Below are 13,458 nucleotides of genomic sequence, written 5' to 3'. Positions count from 1 at the left end.
TTCCCAAACTTCTCCCAGACCTCCCACCTTCCTTCCAAAACTTCTCCCACCTTCCTTCCAAAACTTCTCCCAAACCTCCCACCATCCTTCCCAAACTTCTCCCAGACCTCCCACCTTCCTTCCAAAACTTCTCCCAACCCTCCCACCCTCCTTCCAAAACTTCTCCCAAACCTCCAACCATCCTTCCCAAACTTCTCCCAAACATCCAACCATCCTTCCCAAACTTCTCCCAAACCTCCAACCAATCAACCATCCTTCCCAAACTTCTCCCAAACCTCCAACCATCCTTCCCAAATTTCTCGCAGACCTCCCACCATCCTAATTAAACTTATCCCAGACCTCCCACCCTTCTGCCAAACTTTCTCCCAGACCTCCCACCCTTCTATCATCCCAACTCCTTTCATTTTAAAAAACGACAGTTCTTGTGCTACAAGGACACACACTGGATCATCAAACATCATGTTCTATATAGGGGGGTTGGGGGAGGGGGAGGTTTTTATCTATCAATAATAATCAATCTCTTTTGCCAAGTTAGGAGGTCAAAATGTGCATTGATTGCATTTTGCTCCCATTTCCATTAAAGGGCTACTTGTTGATTGCACTTGTGGACCCACCGTTTGGAGAGCTTGATCTGGCATGGAGGGTCAAAACTTTGATGACGTACAGTTCCCAGCTGATGATCCAGATGGCCTTTGGGTCAGGCACTTCGTGCGATGATGGATGAAACCAACAGAACGTTGATTGAGGTATGCCAGCCATCATGGGAAGCAAGACGGTGACGTTTCAGACGTTAATCCTTCGTTTAAGCAAAAGAGAGACAGGATATGCGTGAGAGTTGATAATAGGGTGGGAATGAGTCAGAGATCATCAGGGAGCAAGTGGTAGTGAGAATGACTAATTTTGACTGGGAGGGTCAGGGTTCAGGAGTTGAAAGTTAAGGGGACTGGAACTACAAGTAAAGCGAAAATAATAGGGGAAAAACGTGAGAGAAGATTAGATAAATAAACTAAAGCCACTTCAAAAAGTGACTCTTCTAACCCTCCTTTCTGGTCTTGCAACCTCTGCTCTTTCCGTGCTTTGTCCCCCACCCCTCACCCCTAGGTTTTTCTGCAGGGTGCACATGGTCCATCATCAACCCACTTCTGCTGAAACTACCCAAATCCAGGACCACTGCCCACCTGTACTCATTCATTACTCCTTTTTCCCCCACCTGTGGAATCAACTTCCATGTTCTCTTCTATCCCATCTTCCATCCAGGTCAACAATTACTCCAAAGCGAGCACAGCACACACCAAGAGTTCAAATTAGCACCTCAAGGCCCCACTTCCGTCCCGTTCTGAGCCCAAAAACCAACCACTGGAAGCTCCTTCCAGAAGATACGGGCATTCAAATAAATAAATAAATAACTGTTTTGCTTACATATTATAACTAACTATTGTGCTTACAAAATTAGTGTTATATCATTTTTGAATGGCCCCATATTGGGTTAAACAACCTGTGACTGTGTGACAAATTGGCTCGTAGAACCGTGGCGGAGGCTGACAAGGCTGACAAGGTTACTTTTTTAGTAGCGCATTAAATGTGTTTCCCAATCGTGCTGTTCATCTTTACATAGCGCTTTAAATGCCTGTTTCCCAAATGGCCCGTTGCTGGATTTTGTTGAAAGTTGTCATGTGACCACAGTGCGGTCATTCTTGTTTTGACTAGGGATTCCACCTGGCCAAGTCTGCTCACCAGTTCGCCACTTTGGCCCATTAGTCATCGCGAATCTGCTGAACTGTTGGGCCAGGGAAGAACACAACGAACTGCAAACTTCCAAGAATGCAGGAAATGCCGTTTCCAACGATGTTTCCGAATTCTCGTTTCTAAATTTTCTGGGGGTGGACCCACAGATCCCATACTTCCACCCCACCCCCCCCCCCTTACACTCCCCCCCTCATTGGCAACTACATATCTGTACCAAGTTTGAATTAGATCCCTTTAGCCATTCTCAAGTTATAGACCTATTGCAGACTTTGACCTTTAACCTTTGACCTCTTGAACCCAAAATCTAATCAGTTAATCTTTACATCATTATACATACCTGTACCAAGTTTGCATTAGATCACTTCAACCATTCTCGAGTTATAGACCTATTACAGACTTTGACCTTTGACCTATTGAACCCAAAATCTAATCAGTTCATCTTTACATCATTCTACATAACTGTACCAAATATGGTCAGAATCCCATCACTGGTTCACAAGTGATCGCGGTAACAGTATTTTTTACCTAACATGACCTCTGACCTTTGGCCTTTGCCCTCGTGACACCAAAATCTAATCAGTTCATCTTTACCTCATTATACATACCTGTGCCAAGTTTGACTAAGATCCCTTCAGCCGTTCTCAAGTTATCGCAGTAATGAAAACCTATCATGGACGGATGGATGGACAGATGGACAGACAGACGTGCGGACGGACAGACAGATGGACAGACGGACGGACAGACAACCTGAAAACATAATGCCTCCGGTAACTCCGGCAACGACATTAAGAACGACTTCGTCGCCGGAGCCATAAAAATGGGTGTCTGGGTGTGTATAAGCACCCTTTTTGAAGATAATTTAGGGGGTGCTGACCAAAAAAACAAAATAAGCCTTACAAAATGGCGGTGCATCGTCTTGGTCAGCCCTCTGTCAAATCGCTGGGTTCTTCGGCCGCGCAATTTTGTTTAGGCCTATTCAAACGTGGCTTGGCATGGAAACATGATCTACTCTCACGGACTAATTAAAGCATATAATCAAAATCTGGATTTCGATTTGAGGATCGGATCCTGTAGACGAAATAAGTATCGAAATCTGGAGTGAAATCTGAAAAATTTAAGACGTTAGCGGTTCTTATAACGAAGTGTATTTATTTATTTAAGCAACGCTGTCATCCCTCCTTCTGCTCTGTCGTATTAATTCATACATACATAGGATAGGGTGTCACTCCACTGTACTAGGACCTGCGATACTTGCAGGAAAATCAAAGATTTTGACCATCTGTTTTTAAATTTCCCTCTATATAATGGATCCAGATTGAGTCCATTTCAAAGTATTAAGGAAGTGGGGATTGGCGGGTCGGATCTGCCAAACATTTTCTGCCATTTAAACCAGAAGCAATCAGCATTCTGTTGCTTGCCGAGCCAGCCGCTCCTTATTAACCGTTTCATTGGAGTGCTTGCTTGAGTTCTTAATCCGCTGGGCGAGCGCTCTACAATCTGCTTGGTCATGGAACACACACTTTTCTAATCTTATTGAAGACATCAAGAATGACTCAGAGTTTGAAGCAAATAAGCTTCAATTTGAAACCAACACAAAGCCATCATCATTGACTCCCATCATCTTAGCTGTACATTCAAGCTGGACCTCTGACTTCTGCAAATGAAGCAAGTTCTTCAGAAGTCCAGGAATATTGTTCCTGCTCCCGATCATTTAACCGACTCAATGTTCAAGCACACGGATGATAGGTTGTTGTTAGTAATCCTTGAACTATTCAAAAAGATCTGATCTTTAGGAAATCTTTCTTGTGACTGGTCATTCCAATTCCTCCATTGTCATTCCAATTCCCAATGTCTGAAAAGATCCCTCAAACCCATCCTCTGATGGATCATTTGCTCCTATTCTGTTGTTAGTAAAACATTGGAAGAGATAGTTAATGACCGTCTGGTTTTCTTCTGGGAAAAGACCGAACATGCTGCACAAATACCAGAGTGGGTTTAGAAAGGGACGTTGTGCTATCAGTCATATGTCCTCACTTGTTAATGTCACCAGGAAATCTTTAAACATCTACGAGTCACTATTCAGAGTATTTCTTGATATCCACAAGGCCTATGACACAGTCTGGGAAGAAGGCCTTCTTTATATTGATACATCAACTAGAAATCAATGGCAGAATGTTCTGGTGGATCCGGAACTTTGTCCAACAGATATTTTCAGGTAAGAGTAGGGCAAGCCATGCCCCCCATTTTCCACAAGGATAAGTCCAGGGTAGCTGTTTAGTCGCACTCTATTTCATATTGTGATTCATGATGCAGCCTCTTCTTCAGGTTCTCATAGCAAGATAGACAACACCGCAGCCAGAGCAGAAACCTACATTTTACGGCCAAAAACCTTCAGACTGATATTTGTAGGATCAAGCAGCGGCTCCAAAGATGGGGATTTACGATTTCCGGTCCTAAGTCCAAATTCATCATTTCCACTCTCCCCCTCCAAATCCTCCCTACCCCCAAAAGGAAGGCCAAGGGCATTTCAGAAACTCTGATTCACCTCCTTTCGGACTTGCAAGTATGAGAACGACTAAAGAAATGGCTTTGGATTCTTTACTTGTAAATCCCGCAAACAAAGTGGCAATTTGCCCCCCCCCCCCCCCCCATGACTCCGAATGGATAAGTGACCTTAACCCCCAAAGTGCAGTCATCTTTTTTGATTCGCTCTCTGCTCTGAAGGCGATGGAGTCCCTACAGTCTCATGCAAGTACAACCTGGTTCTTGAGGTCCTACAACTTATTGATATTACAAAATGGAGGAGCTCAGTCCTTGACATGTGCTGGATTCCTGCCCATATGTGCATGACAGGCAATAAGGCATGTGATCAGGCAGCCAATCATGCTCTCAGATCGGATTTTGAAGCCCAAATCCCTTTGGACCCATCAAAGCTTTCTCATCTCATGAGGAGTCAGATGGACAAAAATTGGCAACTTCAGTGGAAGACCTCCACCAATGGGAAATTCTGCTACAAGGTCCACCCTTTGGTTCAATCCTCTTTGTCCAATTTCCTCGGCACTGAAAACGGAAGTTAAACTCAAAAGAATAAAAAGATTGATATATTAAGGAGAGAGAAAGATTTGAGAAAAGCGAAAGAGGCGAGAAAAGAGGAAAAGGAGGACAGGAGAAGAACGGAAAAGTGAATGAGAGGGAGAAGAGAAAAAGTAGGAGAGGTGAGATGGATACAACAGAATTGGGTAAAATAAAACATGGAATTCTGCAGATCTCATTTCCAGAGGTGCAGTTAAAGTGATGGGATGGTAGATCCATGTGAATGGGGTCCTTTATTCGGTATGTTTGGTACTTGCAAAATCGAAGATTTTTCAAGTATATTGGTCGGTTACGTTTGTGGTTCTGTCTGTCTGTCTGTCTGTCTGTTTGTTTCTCACCGGCCTACAGGTCACAATTCTAAACCGATCGTCACAACACTTCACCAAGTTGTATAGGTCGTCCCAATTGAGAAGCCTATTGATTTTGAGGTCAAAGGTCAAAGGTCATCTGGAGGTCAGGAGATATTTTCTCAGCCAGTATTTTCTCAGCCGTCTTCTACCGACTCCTCTCTGGCCTTGCCCCCCCCCCCCCCCAGCTCTCTCTGGGCTCTGTCCCGCAAATATTCCTACAGGTCGCACAAGATCTGCCTGCAACCCTCTTACGGTTAAACTGCCAAAATCAAGACTCTTTGCTCACCTTCACTCCTTCATTCCTCTTTTCTCCCGCCTCTGGAACAAACTCCCTCACTCTCTTCAATCCCACTCCACCTCCAGGTCTTTAAAACAGCTGTTCACCACCATCTCTTATCTTCCCCCATCCAAAACCTTGATCTTTTCTACCCCCGCTAATTTCACCCCAATTCCACTTTTTTGAAATACCAACTTCTGTCCAGGAAGTCCTTGGTGTCCTTGTGTTTTATACTTCTCCCTCCCCCCCCCCCCCTTCCCATGCCTCCTCCCCCCAGGCCCTCTCCCTTCCATACATCTCCCTGCTCTCGGATGTTGTGGTTGTGTGCTTCCCCTTCTCTCCCCATCTTGTCTTCCGCTCCCTCTTTTTATATATTTTGTTTGTCTGGTTGATTTGTTTGTGAAGTAAATGTTAGTTAGCTCTTTCACGAGGCTCGATTCAGTATACAAAAACAAACAAACAAAAAAAGGTCAAATTTCTAAAATCGCCATTTTAAATCCGATTGACGTGAAAATTTAATAACATTTGTATATTGAGTCAATATATTGGGAAATCAAGTTTTTTTGAGGTCAAAAGGTCAAAGGTCAACTCAAGGTCAAATTTTAAAAATCATCAATTTTCAACTGAAAAGCCGTCAATTTTCATCCGATTGACTTGAAAATAGAACAGCATTTGTGTATTGCCTCACTGAATTGGGAAACCAACTATTTTTGAGGTCAAAAGGTCAAAGGTCAACTCAAGGTCAAACTTCTAAAATCATCATTTTTCATCGGAAAAATCGTCACTTTTCATCCTGTTGACCCGAGCTTTGATCAAGATCGTAAATTTTAATCTTCATGAAATGGACAATTTGCTGTATCAATGGAAACTTTTGTGTGGGTGGGGGGGGGGGGGCGGGGGATTTTGCAAGTATCGTGCTCCGCATGACATCTTCTTGTTTGTTTGTTTCCTCAGAAGGTTGTAAAGTGGTCTGTCTGAAGGTGTTGCAGGTACGTTCCAATGCACCTGCACAATTGAAATGGGAAAGGCACCCATTTGATTTTCATTTGAAGTCCAAATTGTCGCTGCACAGACGAGGCCTGAGGAACTGGGAATATGGATTTGAATTTTTGGCATGGGATGGTTGGGAGGATGAATATACGTAGAGGTGTGAATCTGTGGGTCTGTAGTCCACAGTAGTGGCAAGTCGGTTCTCTTCAACTGAAACATTAGTCTTGAGAAAGGTGACAGAGTCCATGAAATCACGAGCAGGGTCGAACAACTATTCAAGTGGATAAATAATGTTGGCGCTGGATTGTCAAACTGGTCGAAAATTTGGTTCTCAATAAAACCGACCAAAATATTTAGGTATCCGGCATCCATTTTGGTGGGCAAGACCACGCTGCCCTTCACATGCTTGTGTAATTCATCGGCAAACAAGAAGCAGTTGAGAGCACGGAGCAGCTCGGCGAGACCGAGAAGGGTTTCTGTGCTTAGTTCCTTGGAGGTCCAGAGATTGAGAGTGTTTGAGAACTCGAAGACCCTGATAGTTTTGTATGACCGTGTCCATGGATTTAATATCCATAGTGAGTAAAAGAAATATTAGAGGAAAGCCGGAACTGTTTTTTTTGTTTTGTTGCTCTTTGTATACAAGATCGAGGCTCGTGAAAGAGTTAACATTAATCACACAGAAAGACAAACCTACACATAAAACATACAACATGGGGAGCGGTGGACAAGATGGGGAGAGAGGGGGAAGGACACAAACACAACATTTGAGAGCAAGGACATCGAGAGAACTGTGGGAAGGAGAGGGCTTGGGGGGGGAGGGGAGAGGTATAAAACATATGGACACTGCAAGGACTTCCAGGAAAGAAGTTGGCATTTCAAAAAAGTGTATCTGGGGTGAATTAGCGGGGGTAGAAAAGATCAAGGTTTTGGATGGGGGAAGATAAGAGATGGTGGTGAACAGCTGTTTTAAAGACCTGGAGGGAGGAGTGGGATTGAAGGGAGTGTGGGAGTTTGTTCCAGAGGCGGGAGAAAAGGGGAATGAAAGAGTGAAGGTGAGCAGAGAGCCTAGATTTTGGCAGTTTAACCATAAGAGGGTTGCAGGCAGATCTTGTGCGACCTGAAGGAATATTTGGGGGACAGAGCACAGAGAGAGCTGGGGAAGCAAGGCCGGAGAGGAGTCGGTAGAAGACGGAAAGACCACCAACCTGCCTGCGGTGAGTGAGTGAAAGGCCCTCGGAGTTAGCTTCATCGCAGGAGATTCCAATGATTCTGAAAGCTTTGGCCTCAACATCGTGAAGCCGAGCTTGGTGTGAGGCAGGAGCACCAGCCCAGAGGGGGCAACAGTATTCCATTGAGCTGCGGATGAAAGCCTTGTATGTGGTGAGGAGCTCAGGTGTGCCAAGGAAGGACTTCGCACGACGGAGGATGCCCAGTCGGCGACTGGCTTTGGAGGCCAGCTTGGAAATGTGGTTTTCCCAAGAAAGATCATGGCAGATAGTGAGACCCAAAAGCTTGAGCGACAGAACTTCTTGGAGAGGATTGTTGAGAAAGTGGATGGGAGGGTTTTCCAGTCGGTCCTTTCGGAGAGACATAGTAAGAGTGTGAGATTTGTCAGGATTGAAAGACATGTTCCACTTGTTTGCCCAGTCTGTGATTTTGTCCATGTCTGCAGAGAGTGAGGAGGCTGCAGACTGCCGATATGAGGGATGAGGAATGGAGCGGCAGAGAGTGGAGTCATCAGCAAAGAGATAGAGAGGATTTTCCAGAGAGTCGGAGAGATCATTGATGAAGACCAGAAATAGCACAGGGCCCAGAACACTACCTTGGGGAACTCCAGCCTGAACAGGAAGGGGAGATGAGAGAAATCCATTCAGGGCCACACGTTGACTACGACCAGAGAGGAAGTCCACAAGCCATGAGTGAAGATTTCCATTGATACCATAGGAGGAGAGTTTGGTGAGCAGAGCTGGGTGCCAGACCGTATCGAAGGCACGTGATATGTTAAGGGAGACAGCTCTGATTTCCTGTTTGGCATTGAGGACCTCCATCCATTGTTGAGACAGCAGACACTGTGTTCAAACACTGTGACTGCCTAATTGGTGTCCTTGATGGAGGATAGGGGATTGGAAGAGACCAGCCATCTTCTTATCAAGGTAACTGGAGATCAGTTCGTTGGAACAGCTTCAAGCGGAGATGATATAACACAACCCAGGTTGTTGGCCTTAGGGATCTTCGGTAAAAAGTAAATGTGTGACGTTCTTGGATTTGTGATGATGAGGTTGGAGGCAATTGGTTCCTGTTCCTGTTTGTTCAGTTTCCTGTTTGGAGATCAAGCCTTTGATGGTCTTCTTGACAAACTTTTGGTTCTCCAGGGTTGACCTTGGAGTAAAAACCAGTGTAGGAAAGTTGCTGGGAGGCTTCTTATTTATAACTGAGCTTGATGCTGCTGATTGCTGTTGCACCGCTTTTCTCAACCAGTTTAATGACCATTTCCTCTCGTTTCCAGTGGGATTTGAATGCATTCCGTCCTTCTTTGGTAAGGTTTGAATAGTCAATACTGTGGTTAAAATTACGTTTTTCGATGTCGAGGAGACATCTTTTGACAAAAGGTTATCCAGGGGTAAACTGCAGGCCGAGGATGGCTGCCGACCTTCCAGACAGTCTTGATTTCCATTAATTAATGAAAGAGGTTTGAGTTGAGCTCCTTAATCTTGAGATGAATGGAGTTAATTAATGCGGCAGAACAGCTACTTTCAAGCTTAGAGCAATGGGTAAGGCTTTCAGTGTTGAGTTCTTCATATTTTGAAGACATAACCCTGATAATGGATCACATGAGATGCCTTGAAAAGGCCACACCCTCTTCACCTCTCAAACTCTTGTCACTCTTCACCTCTCCTCTTCACCTCTCAACCTCTTGACACTCTTCACCTCTCCTCTTCACCTCTCAACCTCTTTACACTCTTCACCTCTCAACCTCTTGACACTCTTCACCTCTCCTCTTCACCTCTCACCCTCTTGACACTCTTCACCTCTCAACCTCTTTACACTTCACCTCTTGACACTCTTCACCTCTCAACCTCTTGACACTCTTCACCTCTCTTCACCTCTCACCCTCTTGACACTCTTCACCTCTCACCCTCTCGACACTCTTCACCTCTTGTCACTCTTCACCTCTCCTCTTCACATCTCAACCTCTTGACACTCTTCACCTCTCCTCTTCACCTCTCAACCTCTTGACACTCTTCACCTCTCCTCTTCACCTCTCAGCCTCTTGACACTCTTCACCTCTCCTCTTCACCTCTCACCCTCTTGACACTCTTCACCTCTCAACCTCTTGACACTCTTCACCTCTCAACCTCTTGACACTCTTCACCTCATCTCTTCACCTCTCAACCTCTTGACACTCTTCACCTCTCCTCTTCACCTCTCACCCTCTTGACACTCTTCACCTCTCTCCCTCTGGACACTCTTCACCTCTCACCCTCTGACACTCTTCACCTCTCTTCACCTCTCACACTCTTGACACTCTTCACCTCTCACCCTCTTGACACTCTTCACCTCTCCTCTTCACCTCTCATCCTCTTGACACTCTTCACCCCTCCTCTTCACCTCTCAACCTCTTGACACTCTTCACCTCTCCTCTTCACCTCTCAACCTCTTGACACTCTTCACCTCTCCTCTTCACCTCTCACCCTCTTGACACTCTTCACCTCTCAACCTCTTGACAGTCTTCACCTCTCTTCTTCACCTCTTGATGGTACCACTGAAATGAGGGAAATACCAGATGGGAGGAACGTAGAATGAAAATACACTTTAAGTTGCGGCCGATGATGTCGATGTGACTGCAAAACCGAGGTTTGGCCAAAACTTGGCAAATATACGTTTGGCTAAATGGAATGTTGGATCACTGCTCACAGAGGAACAGGGTTCAAGAAAGGTTTGTTTTTAGCTGCGATGAGCAGCTCTATCATCTATGAGAGGACCGCGTTGTGGTTGTTGTTGTTGTTGTTGTTGTTGTTGGGGTGCCTTTTTGAATAGCGCATGCGCATACACTCGGACGTGCGTTGGTATGAGATAAGAACATCGCGGACTAAAATCGCAATTTGTTTGAAGAAACCAGAATAAATTCAAATTATCCCTCTGCCACCCAGAATTAACATTAATAAATAACATTAAATAATTAATGAATTAACATTAACATGAACAGAAACAACACGTCACGTCCATACATTATTTGTAATCAGTTGATTGTGGTGCTGCGCACACGACTCGATTGCCAGAGAGGTAGGCCACAACGCGTTGGTAATACAAAGAGTCTTTATTCAAAGCTCGCACTATAGCACTGGGTGGGCTCGAGCTTAGAGCCCGCATATATGTGCCGAGGCCACGCCTAATCCCCGGGCGTGGCCGATCGGTCGAAAGGCGGGGCATGTGCTTTCGCTTCCCGCCTGGACGCTCGCGCCACCCACTGGTGCGCGAAATTATTGCCCCTTGTGCCCGCCACACGCGCCCCCCTAGAATTCCCGCGCACCTGAAGGGTGAGTTTGCGGGGAAGCCGGATGACCTGGCCGAAACGCCCCCTGGCGATGGGTGCAGGGCTGGGGGGTAGCGGGACGGCAGGGCTGGGGGGTGCCGGGGGTCCGACCGCCGGGGGGCAGCCTCGACGCGGAGGCAGAGCTGCTTGCGGGGGGTGGTCTGGATCGAGGTGGGCCGGCTTGAGGCGGTCCACGGAGATGCTATCCGGGGCACCGCCGATGTCGATGGTGAAAAATTTGTCCCCGGTCTCCAGCACGCGGAAGGGCCCGTCGTACGGGGGGCCGTAGCGGTGCCCGGTGGGCGTCGTGCCGGATGAAGACGTACTTTGCCGTGCGAAGCTCCGGGGTGACGTGGGAAGGCGGGCAACCGTGGTCTGCCGTCGGCACCGGGGCGAACCTCCGGGCGGTCTCCTGAAGGGCGGAGCGCTGTTGCGCCGCGGACCAAGGAGCTGTGGAGTCGGGGATAAATTCACCCGGTACCCGCAGTGGTTGCCCGAAGACCAGCTCCGCCGAGGACGCGCGCAGGTCGTCCTTGGGCGCCGTCCTGAGGCCCAGCAGGACCCAGGGGAGTCTGTCGACCCAGCCGCCGTCGCGGAGGCTGGCCCGGAGCGCGGCCTTCATTGAGCGATGAAAGCGCTCGCACAGGCCATTGGCCTGGGGGTGGTAGGCCGTGGTGCGGTGTAGTTTCACCCCGAGCCCTTACGCCACCGCGGCCCAGAGCTCCAAGGTGAACTGGGGGCCGCGGTCGGACGAGATGTCCGAGGGGGCACCGAACCGGGCAACCCAAGTGGCGATGAAGGCTTGCGCCACATCAGCCGCAGACGTCGCCGCCAATGGGACGGCCTCCGGCCACCGTATGGTGCGGTCCACCATGGTGAGGAGGTGGGTGAACCCCCGCAAGGGGTGCAGAGGTCCCACCAAGTCGATGTGCACGTGGTCGAACCGATGCTCGGGCACCGCAAATGGGGCCAATGGGGCCTGGGTGTGGCGATGGACCTTTGCGTGCTGGCACGCGAGGCACGTCCTGGCCCAGTCGCGGACGTCCTTCCGGAGGCCATGCCAGACGAAGTTCGCCGCGACGAGCTTCCGGGATGCCTTCGTGCCCGGGTGGGACAGGCCGTGGATGGCGTCGAAAACTGGGTGCCGCCAGCCAGCGGGCACGATGGGGCGAGGCCGGTCGAGGGAGACTTCGCATAGGAGGGCCGCGCCCGCGGCGTCGAACGGCACCTCGGTGACGCGGAGGCCCGTGACGGCGGTCTGCAAGGCCTGGACGCCGGGGTCGGCGGTCTGGTCCTCCGCCATCCGGGCATAGTCGACCCCGAGGTGGACCGCGAGCACGACGGACCGGGAAAGGCAATCCGCCACCGGGTTGTCTTTACCCACCACGTGACAGATGTCCGTCGTGTACTCGGACACGGCAGAGAGGTGACGCTGCTGCCGTGCCAACCATGGCTCGGCGACCTTGGCCATCGCGAACACAAGGGGCTTGTGGTCGACGAAAGCCGTGAACGGGCGGCACTCCAGCAGATGGCGGAAGTGTCGGACCGCCAGGTGGAGCCCGAGCAGCTCGTGGTCGAAGGTGCTATAGCGGCGTTCGTGCGGGCGAAGCTGCCGGCTAGAAAACGCCAGCGGTTGCCAAGCACCACGCATCCACTGCTCATGCACCACGCCCACCGCGTAGTCCGACGCGTCGGTGGTGAGGGCGATCGGTGCATCGGGCGCCCCGTGCACCAGCATGGTGGCGTTGGCCAGGGCCAGCTTTGCGCCTGCAAACGCCGCGGTCATCGGCGCCGACCAGGCGATGTCACCTTTGCCAGGCTTGCCCCGGAGGGCCTCGTGCAAGGGGCGGAGGAGCTGGGCGACGTGTGGCACGAAGCGGTGGTAAATATTTACCATGCCCAATAACTCCTGGAGCCCCTTCATCGTGCGGGGCCGCGGGAAATCCCTGACCGCCTCCACCTTGGCCGGTAAAGGGACGGCCCCGTGCCTGGTGATGCGGTGCCCCAAGAAGTCGATGGTGGCAACGCCAAAACGGCACTTGGCGGGGTTGATGATTAGGCCATGCTGGCCCAGGCGTTCGAAGAGCGTGCGGTGGTGGAGCAGGTGCTCCTCCCGGGACGCGCTCGCGACCAGGATGTCGTCCAGGTCGACAAACAGGAAAGGTAAGTCGCGCAAGACGCTGTCCATAAGCCGTTGGAATGCCTGGGCCGCATTCTTCAACCTGAAAGGCATTCTCAGGAACTCGAAGAGGGCGAAAGGGGTAATGACGGCCGTCTTCGGGACGTCGTCCGGTTGGACGGGGACCTGGTGGTAGCCCCGGATGAGGTCCACCTTGGAAAACACAGTCGTGTTTGCCAACCGGGCGGAAAAGTCCTGGATATGCGGGACTGGGTAGCGGTCGGGGGTGGTGGCATCATTGAGCCGGCGGTAGTCCCCGCACGGCTGCCATCCTCCGCCGGGCTTCGGC

The sequence above is a fragment of the Myxine glutinosa genome, chromosome 6, assembly GCF_964187855.1.
Source record: "Myxine glutinosa chromosome 6, kmMyxGlut1.1, whole genome shotgun sequence".
Classification (NCBI taxonomy): domain Eukaryota; kingdom Metazoa; phylum Chordata; class Myxini; order Myxiniformes; family Myxinidae; genus Myxine; species Myxine glutinosa.
This window is presented reverse-complemented; position numbering follows the sequence as displayed.